The sequence below is a fragment of the Canis aureus genome, chromosome 31 (assembly GCF_053574225.1).
Source record: "Canis aureus isolate CA01 chromosome 31, VMU_Caureus_v.1.0, whole genome shotgun sequence".
Classification (NCBI taxonomy): Eukaryota; Metazoa; Chordata; class Mammalia; order Carnivora; family Canidae; genus Canis; species Canis aureus.
Window position 1 is genome coordinate 26,898,790 of NC_135641.1, and position 10,681 is coordinate 26,909,470.

At 36.9% G+C, this 10,681-nt stretch overlaps 1 long non-coding RNA gene across 1 annotated transcript in view; it reads left to right on the forward strand.

Annotated features, from left to right (window-relative positions):
• The window catches only part of LOC144302590 (uncharacterized), a 43,401-nt gene extending 33,267 nt beyond the window's left edge, over positions 1-10,134 (forward strand). The window contains exons 3-4 of the long non-coding RNA XR_013369524.1: positions 7,329-7,438; positions 7,761-10,134. This is a non-coding gene — a long non-coding RNA (uncharacterized LOC144302590). The remainder of the gene's footprint in view (positions 1-7,328; positions 7,439-7,760) is intronic.
• Positions 10,135-10,681: the final 547 nt, after the last annotated feature.

Sequence of the window (10,681 nt, forward strand, 5' to 3'; positions counted from 1 at the left end):
ACCAGATGGTAGTATGGTAAGCATCTTTCTTTCTGTTGGCTTGCTTTTCTGCAGCACCTCATAAAAGAACTTCTATCATTTTGGAATTTTTTTGGGGGGGGGGTGGCGAAGCCTGACCTCTTTCCCTTTCCCTCATTCATCCCTACTCATGAGAGATAGGTGATTTATCTGATCAGTGATTTGGAGAAAAGAGGTCATTGCACATGTAAAATCTAGCCTTTTCACTTTTCTGGGTCCTGACCAAGTCTCAGGCTTTAGCCATTCTTTTCTCCAGCATCCTCCTATGGGTTAGCATCCTGGGACAGGCCTTCCTCCTGCAGAGAATTCCTGAGATTTTTCAACTCCCCTGCCTATGACTAGGTGCATAAATCAATTCTATGGGGTAGAAATAGGATGTTCTTTTGGGCTCAAGATGTTCTTGATTAGTTATTTACTAATCAGGCTTTATAGCAAAATACTGATATTTTGATTTATACCAGAGGACTGAGATATTACTTAATTTTTTCCTGGTCTAGTAGAATGGGGATATGATTGCCACCTTTAAGAAAAAACAGAAAAGACATAAATGCAAAAATCCTCAATAAAATACTGGCAAACCAAATTCAATAGCACATTAAAGCAGTGATACCCTATGAGCAACTAAGATCCATCTGTGGGATGCAAGGGTAGTTCAACATATGCAAATCAATAGATGTGGCCACCACATTAAGAAAATGAAGAGTAAAAATCTTATGATCATCTCAATAGATGCAAAAAAGCATTTAGCAGAATTAAACATCCTTTCATGATTTAAATAAATGCTCAACAGATTATCTATGGAAAGAATGTACCTCAATAGCAAAGATCATAAATGACAAGCTCAGAGTGAGCATCATTCTTAATAGTAAAAGGTTGAAAAATTTTCCTCTAAAATTAGGAACAACACATGGATGCCCATTCTCGACACATCTATTTAACATACTGCTGCAAGCCCTGAGTCCAGCAATCAGTCCAGAAATTGAAGAAAAGGAACTCTTACACACTGTCTGTAGGAATGTAAACTGGCATAACTATGATGGAAAATACTGTAGTCATGTAGATAACTAAGATCACTAAGTTATGTAGATCTCCCCAGGGGATAGTATGTTTCATTCCACAATACTGACAAACCATCTTGGTTAATACAATCAATCTCATCAGAAGTCTAAGTATTGGTAAGCCATCAAGCTCCTGGGGGTGGATCCATATTTTACAAATTGCAAAAGGATATACAATTTCATTTGAAAGTGCAAATCACACACTGGCCACAAATACTCTTAGTTGTTTTCTGTGAAGTGACAGTTTCACTTCACTTATTTTCAAAAAAATATTTGCCTAATACTCAAGTTCGAATAATCATAGTTTGTCTTTTAGTCATTCTTTCAAGTAAAAATAGTGTTCCATGAACAAAGCAGCTGGTCCAGTTTTCAACTCAAATACCCATACAAATACTTTTCCTTGAGACACCTATCATACTTTGGCATGCAGTAGAGGTGCTTTATGCATACTTCTCATTTCATCACACAGAACGTTAGCTAGGCACATTGCCAAGAGTTGAGGTTTAACAGAATCAATAATTCCTAGCACTTTCTGAAGGATATTCTTCGATGAATGGATGAAACTGATGTGGCAGAGAAGAATACAGTGACTGTGAATACAATTTGATGTCAGAGCCTTGATTCACCTTCATACCCCGGAAGTTTTGCACCATTGGCAAAAAGGCATATTGATTTTGACTTCAGGGAACACCTGAACACATCTCAGGATCCTCCATAAGAACATCAAACTTTGAAAACCTATGAATCTGGGTGATTGTGCTGCAGAACTAGAAAAGACTTCAATAGGGGATCCCTGGGTGGCGCAGCGGTTTGGCGCCTACCTTTGGCCCAGGGCGCTATCCTGGAGACCCGGGATCGAATCCCACGTCGGGCTCCTGGTGCATGGAGCCTGATTCTCCCTCTGCCTATGTCTCTGCCTCTCTCTCTCTGTGTGTGACTATCATAAATAAATAAAAAATTAAAAAAAAAGAAAAGACTTCAATATTATGATTTCCTGTAACACATTGACGGGACCATCCCACTTGTGCAAAAATCCAATCTCATTATATCTGAGAGACACAGGGTTACCATGGAGAGTAAATGTTGATAATAATTCCAAGAAAAGATAAGTGTAACTGAAAGTTACCAAATTGTCTAAGTAATTGAATAAAATGTCTTTTGTAATTATGATACTATTAAGTGGAATGTCTTCAAGTACTTGGTTACCTTTTAATAGAATAATATATTTTCAAAATATAAAAATTTTATCTGAATGATCAATAATTCAATTTTTTTTTTTTTTTTTTTTTTTTACAAATTCTGACACATCTTACCTTTTAGTTACATTTAAGGGGGAAGCTTTTGCTGAACCGATAGCAAAGAATACTAGAAGATAGGGTCTATATACTATTTTCCCCATGCCATTATAAAGAATAACTAATAGTAGGTAAGGTTAATTGAGTGACTATTATGAGCAAGAAGTGTAACTATTTAATACTAACATCAACTCAATAAATTAGGTACTCACAATTCCCAATTACAGCTGAGGAAGTTGAGGCTTTGAGCGGGTTAATGACCTCACCAAGGTCACAAAGTAATAAAGGGAAGAGGCTTAATCATAAAGCTATATAAGTGTCATTGTGGATTCCAGAACTGGTTAGAGAGAGTTAAGAAAGCTCATGTCAAAGTAGGTGGCTCCTCATTCTTTGAACTGTAACTGGCATGACTGTCCACCGGCACTGACAAGCCTCACATAATCTAGCCCTCATGTGCATTCATGACAAAAGAGTCTTTCCCAGGAGGTCCTCAGACACCAGTATCTTTTTCCTGTGCTCTGGGAGCTGATTCACAGTCACAGAAACCCTGACAACATTGCCACAAGGCCTGGAGGCTGGGCGGAGAGAGTAGGGCCTGATTTGAGCTTCAGAAATGCTGACAGTTGTTATACTTGGTTAAAGATCAAGACTGACAGAGGATCTGGATGTTAATTTTGGGGGGACTCGGCAGGAAAAAAATCTCTAGTGACAAATCGAGTATAATCTCATAATGTGCTGAAAGATACTCCAGAGGGTAGAGTTTACTTGGGCGGAGCTTCTGACTCATGACATCCATGGGTGAGTTTCTTGCCTTTGGTGGTAAAGGGGATGATCCCTTGTGTAGGAGGCTGGAGGAGGGATTCAGCTTCCTCTAGATTGTAACATATTTGACCTCTAAGATCTTATTCAGGGCTATGTGGAGGAGGATTTTGAGCAAAGAAAACATACTGCCTTCCTCCTCATCACTGTCATCCCCATAAGCTCCCTTCTTGGTAGTCAGTTCATGCCTAGAGTTCTACAAAAACATGTAACTAAGTGGGACATTTCATCTTTTACTCCATACCTCTGCCGTCTCACAATAAGTAGCTTACAACAGAAATATAATACTGCATCTTATACAGGGGGTATGGAAAAAAAATCAGACATACAGAATTATTCCAGTTCTTTTTTGTCAGGAATCCATGAAATAAACTCTAGGACAGTGTGAAAGGAAAAGAAGAAAAGTTAATGATTAATTGATTAAGAAGTTATTGAATACCCACTCTGGGCCAGGCACAGTTGTAGACACCGAAAATATAACAGTGAACAAAACAGAAAAATCCTCCACTGTTAAGTAGCTTGCATTCTGTTGGAGAGGTGAAAGACATGCACACAAGCAGATATGTATATAATTTATCTGTGATAAGAATGATGGGTAAAAAGCAGGTAAGATATTAGTGTTTAGAGTTTGGGTTATATGCTGTTGCATTTAGGTTGGTCAGGAAGGCCTTTTGAACAAAGTGACATTGGAGCTAAAACCTGAGTGTAAATGAGGGGTGAATCTGAGGGAGGAGCTATGTAGTCAGGTGTTATGACAAATGTAAATGTCCTTCAGTTGAGAATATGGTTTTTGTATGTGAAGGATATTTGTGGTTCAGAAAGAAGGATCCAGGGAGAAGAGATGACATCAGAGAGGGAAACAAAGGTTGTATAATATATGGAGCCTTATAGGCAAAGGATCAAGGTATGGGATTGGAATTTTATTCTGAGTAAGATGTCAAAGCTATGGAGGGTTTTGAGCAGAAGAATGATATGATATGAATTGGGTTTTAAGATAATTGTGCTGCTGCCTAGAAATTAGTCCATCAGTAGATGAGGGTCAAAGCCCAGTGAGCATTGAAAGGGTCTCATGAAACATCAGTAGTCCAAATGAGAGATTATGGGACTTGGAGTCACGTGGTGAGAGGTAGTTAGATTTGAGGAAGATTTTAGCAGGATTCAATGATGGACTGAATTTACTGTGTGAAGACAAGAATGCAGTCAGAAGTATAGTTAAGACTTTGGCCCAGCGCCCTGAAGACCAGTCACACTTAAACCGCAAAGGGAGAGGCCTTCTCAAGTTTTCACTTGGTTTGCTTCGGTATCAAGAATTTGCTTTTGCCCATGTTTTGTTGGAGACTTCTATTAGATTCCTGGTGGAAATGTTGAGTCAATTGCTGTATATCAAGTTTGGGGTTTTTGAAACAATTTGAGCCTGAAGTCTTAAATTTCAGATGGTTTTCACCGGAAGGAATTAACAGCATTTGCTGTCAATGAAGGAGAAACCAAAAGGGGATGAGTATTATTCTGAGACTTGTTCTTGTTCAGATTTATCCCACCCTGGAGGATTTTTCAGCTAGGGCAGTTTTTTTGTTTTGTTTTGTTTTGTTTTGTTTTGTTTTGTTTTGTTTTTAACTGAAAACACTACCCTTTAAGCTACTTGAAGTCTAAAGCCCTGGCTCATAGTTTTTGTATAGGGAAGTTCTGGCTTTATGATTGTCAGAGCAGACAGTTCAATTAAAAAAAAATGATAATAAGTTAAGTTGTTAGTGTTAGGTAAGTGTTTAGAGCACATCGTATATAGTTTGTTGTGGGCATTCAATTAATAATTTTGGTTTGATAAAAGGCTGATTAGTATAAGGGCACAATGTATTAATAAAAAGTGAATACATGAGCTACAAAACCTCAATGCACAATATGAACTAATTCAATAACATTTTATACTTTCTGAAGAGAGAGTTTAAAAAACCATTAGTAGTAAAAACATTTCAGTGCACCCTGTTTAAACAATTGACTAAATATTCTCCTTCAAGAGTTAACAAATTGGTATTTTCATACGAATTGGTATGCTCATACACATTATATATTCAATAAATATTACTTATATGCCTTATTTTAAAATGATCAACTCTAATGTAGACCTGAAGAACAACATTCTTTTTTTAAAATATTTTATTTATTTATTCATGAGAGACACAAAGAGAGAGAGAGGCAGAGACACAGGCAGAGGGAGAAGCAGGCTCCATGCAGGGAGCCCAGTGTGGGAACTCCATCCCTGGATTCCAGGATCACACCCTGAGCTAAAGGCAGATGCTCAACCACTGAGCTACCCAGAAGTCCCATGAAGAAAAACATTCTTTAACCTAATTTTATCCCATCAACCAAGTCATTGGTTCTGACAGATTCAGGTGTTACTTACTTTTCTCCTAGTATATTAAATATTTGACTATAACCCAGAAACTGCATTTTTCATAAAATTGGATTAAGCAGAGTTTTTGAAAATGGCTTAAAAATTCAGTAAGAAAGTAATGAGGATTAAAACATAAAGTCTTAAAACATAAAACAAAAATTCTTCAAAAGAATTTTATCTAACATCTACAAAATTTCATGTTTTCTCTTCTCCAGTAAAATCAGAATATAGTGTAGGGATTGCTCCTTTATAGCTTTATTTTAATCTTCTTCTAGTATGTATTAAAACCACGGGACTCCAATAGAAATGATGGTTTCAGAGCTTGAAAATTGCAAAAATTTGGAAAAGTGTCCTACAAACTTCCACATTACTATAGAAAAGACACACTCATGTTTATTTTTAAAGAGTAGAAGTTATCAAATGCCACCATGTGCCAGATACTGAGCTGGACACTTTCGTAGACTCTCTGACAGTCCCAAGATTAAGCTTGTGGGGGTTGGCAGGTCCACAGTAGTGCACAGAAACAATGATTCAGTTACATTCAACCGGATTCAGGGAATTAAAAGATTTATGACGTGCAATAAACCCAGCAGAAGAAAAAAAAAAAAAACATGAATGTTACAAGTTTCTGAGAAAAAAAACGAGCCTTTATAAAAACGATTTTCCTTTCTTTAGCGAATGTATAGTTTGACTGAGAGGATTAATCCTGATATTTTCTTTAGAGGAATTTTTTTTCTTTTTTCTGAGCTAGACTCCCCCATGGTGAGGTAGCAGTTTAAATTTTAAAAGATTAAATAACACAAGAAACTTCATCTCAATCTACTTAATTTCCTAGGATTCTTGGCCCCAATACAAGGCTGTTTTATAAATGTCCAACAACCTGAGATCATGAGTAGGAGGGGGTTTGAATCTGTTTGTACAGCCAGCTGAGCAACAGAGTGGAAAAAAAGACCAGGTTTCGGACTCAGACATTCTTATAGCATAAGTCTGGGCTCCATCATTAATTTTGTGAGTTTGGTGAAACATGCCCCCCATACCTTGATCTATCTAAGAGGTTGGTGATTAAATTAGTCAGGATTCTTTCAGAAGCAAAAGGCAAAAATTTAAGACAAAGGCATTAAGAGAATAAGAAATTTACTGGTGCCCATACCTCAAAAGTACAGAATTATAGCTAACTTTAGATATGGCTGCATCTAGGCGCTGGAATTGTGTTACTAGGCACTGTTCTTCTCCATCCTGCAGAACTGTTTTCCTCATAGTGAGGGCTTTATTTATTATTTATTTATTTTTGGCCCTAGGTTTTTCTTTCTTCATCTAGTAAATTCTAGAAAAAAGAGAGATTTTTTTTTCCTTCTCACAATTATAATAAAGAGTAAAACAAGAATGAAGTCTCATTGGTTCAACTTGGTTCATATGCTCTGCCTTATAGTCCCTATCCACTTGCTTAATTAATTTGCTTACTAATAACTACTTGAGTTCTACTACGGGATGGGCACTATGGTCCTAGACATCTGTGATATAGTGGTGAACGAGTATATAAAGATATACATACATAAATCTCCTGCTTTCATGAGTATTTAATCAGAGGGACAGGCAGGCAATACACTAACACATGAGTAAATATGCAATATAACATCTGCCATTCTTGTCATGTTAGGAGAAATGAAGCAGGACAAGGGAATAGAGAGATAGGGCACTTTTTCATAGAAAATGATTAGACAAGATTTTTCTGATATGTGATTCTTCTAGGAGAAAAGAAAAACTGGGAGCAAAACAATAAATTGAAGATGCTTGCTTGTTGTGTCACAGGACTGGCCAGGAAACCAGAGGTTGGAGCAATGTGATTTAGGAGCACAGTGGTAAGTGACGAGGATGGGAAGATAGCTAGTGTCAGATTTTATTTTAAATTCATTGGAAATTTTGGAGGATTGTGAAGAGTAAAGACAGGAGAATTATCTAACTTACATTTTCAAAAGACCATACTTTTTACTATTTGGAGAATAGACTATAGGGCCCAGGACTGGGAGCAGGGGATCATTTGGGAGATTATTCTGCTCGTCTTGATAGGAGATGATTGTGGTTTGGACTACAGTAGAAGAGGGAGAGAAGTGGTCTGATTCGGGATGAATTTTGAAGGTAGAGTTGACAGGGTTTACCAATGGATTAAATATCTTTCTTCAGGAGAAAGACCAAGAATCATAATATAAGAAGAATCCACTATACACACCAAGCTTCCAAGGGATAGAATGGAGATGGAAAATTAGATATGCATGTCTAAGGAAGTCTTGGCTATTTTCCCTCTATCTTCTATAATAATATTCATCACGATTATTACAGCTCTGCCAAGAATATGGAATATATTGATGTTCCAAAAAATTGTAAATATTTATACACCAACGTTCCTATCCTGCTGGGTGGCAGGACAGGCCATCCAAACCATACCTACAGAGAGTAATGTAGGATATTTCTCTGAAACAAACTGTAGTGCTCTTATTAGAAGGGGGAGTGAATACTGGACATTATGAAAAAAAAATCACTAAAGATGTCTGGTATCAAAAGATGACTAGTGTAAAATTTTCTCGAATTCTAGAGCTTGTATCGTATCTTCCCATCAATTCTCAGAAGAAAAGGTTATTTAATCTTTGTAGATCATGAAGCACCTACCCAAGTTCCTTAATTGAAATTTGAATCTTTGCATATGTCTCATCTTTATTACATTTTCTTTTCCATTTTTGCTTTTAGTATTCTGGGTCACTTGGCATAACTCTCGCATTTCATTCACTGCACTGTGTAAATCTCTTATCTTTTCCCACATTGCTCTCCACTGGGAATGTCTTTCTTTTTTTGCCCACCTGGCAGATTCCTGGCAATGCCTCAGTCAGGTGCTTCCCTCTCTATCTGCTTTCTCAGACCCTGCAAGGCTCTTACATGCTCCCTGCCTCTGGGCCTCCCTTAGCACTCACCACCAAAAGCCTCATCTCTATCATACATGCCACCAAGATATTCAGGGATTTCTAGCCCAAGTTAGTATTTCTGGATCACAGTGAAAGGATCAATTTTCTTAGCTATTTCAAAATTGGTTCTCTAATACATAGTGTGTACCAATTTATCTATGAGAATGAGAAGCCATTATCTTTATATCCTATCCAACACTTGGTATTTTTAGGTTTTAAGACTTTTACTACTCCGATGAATAGAATATTAATTGTGGGTGCTTCTCTGATTCCTAGTGGTTATTCCAGGTTTTTCTCACAACCTTATTTGTATCCTTGTTGATTTTTTTTTTATTTTTCTCATAATTTCTGTTTTTTGAGGCCATTGGTGTGGGCTTCTGGGCTATCCACCGCATACCCTCTAGGGGACATCATTCATATAGACCACCTGGGGAATGTCATTCTGGGGTTTGGGGGGAAAAAAGTGGCCCTAAGGCAAAGACTATGTTTTACTCATCTCTGTAATTTCTGCTTGGATCAGGATTTGGCACAGAGTAAGCACTAAATTGAGGAAAGGATAGTTTCAACTGATAGCATCTCAGCAAAATTGCTTCCCTTCCAACATCTCATGAAGAAGTAAAATGGTAAAGTGGCTGCATCTAGGCATTTTTATTACATGTGCATTTTATGTTTTATCACTTTTTAAAAGTCACATCATTAGGAAGTGTGCATGAAATGATAACCTGGCTTTTTAATTCTGTCATATGGGTCTCGCAATTTTGAGTCTGTGTATTATTCCTGAAGACAGACCCAGAGCTAGGCGAATATATGAAATCAGAGCAAAGACCCTACCCAATCAACTGTGCACTTGAAATTGTCAAGGTAATGGCTTTCATTTTACCAAGAGAATTATTCCTGGGACCCATATTCCCCTACATTCGTTCAGTGTTTTTGGTTTATAAAGGATATTCCCATATATTATGTCATTTTATTCCTACTAAAAGTGTGGGTTAAGTCACACACAAATTCTTACTGAGGCTGAGAGACATTAGTAAGTTGGCTGAGGTGATATAACTAACGAGGCAAGCAAAATCTGCTATTTATGGCCAGCGATGTGCTCATCTGCGCAACTAAAATTCCCAACTTGCTATGGAATGTGACCATGGGAACACCGTTCTATCCACTTTTATGGATAAAAGTGGAAGCTTACTGACTTTCTTCATTTTACAACATATTTCTTTATTGTCTTTTCTGATACACCATTTGCTATATTATACCTGAATATATAGTAATGCACATTTTAAAGAATAATAATTATATGTAATGAATATCTGTGAACCCTCTAACCTAACCCATGACTAGAACATAGCCAAACAACATCCATAGGCCTCTAAGCTCTTCACCTATCCCACCACTTGTCTTCCTCCACATGTAACACTGCATTGAATCTTGTGTTTATCATTCCCATGCTTTTCTTTTTCCATAGGGTTCTTTCTTATATATAAATGCCTTAACAATATAGTGGAGATGATGAAATAAATGAAATAAAATCATTAATTAATTTAAAATAAACGTATCAAGATTATGGTTTTGCTAAGGACTTTCGTGAAAATTTCACATAACAGAAGAAAATAACTCAGGCTCTGCTTTTTAATCACTTATCCTTTTGAAAAAATATTATTTATTAAATAGAAGGCTGCTTGTTAAAACCAAATTTGCTTTGTCTTAATGATTATTTTGGGAGGTAATTTAAAAATAATAGAAAACGACAAAAAAAGATTATTTACTGAAGAAGTATGAGAACAGTCTATGAAAATAACCTCCCTTTAACTCTTTCCCCCCTCACCAAAACAAACAAACAAACAAACAACAGTAACAAAAACCCCTAAAGTCAGAAAATAAAACTGCAAAATCGGAGAAAGGATAATTAGACAACATTGTAATCTATGAAGTACTTAGGTATGTATTTAGCCAGGAAAGTTTTTGAGCATCATTGATCCTGAAGGATGACATGGCCCCGTGGTTTATAGTCCAGATCAAGCATTATAGAATGTCTTGGGAAGCTACTACCTGGGGCCTCCCTCTCAGAAGTTCTGATTTCAGTGATCTGGGGTAGGTCCTCGAATTGGGTAGTTTCAAAACTTCACAGGTGATTCTGATTTTGTTATG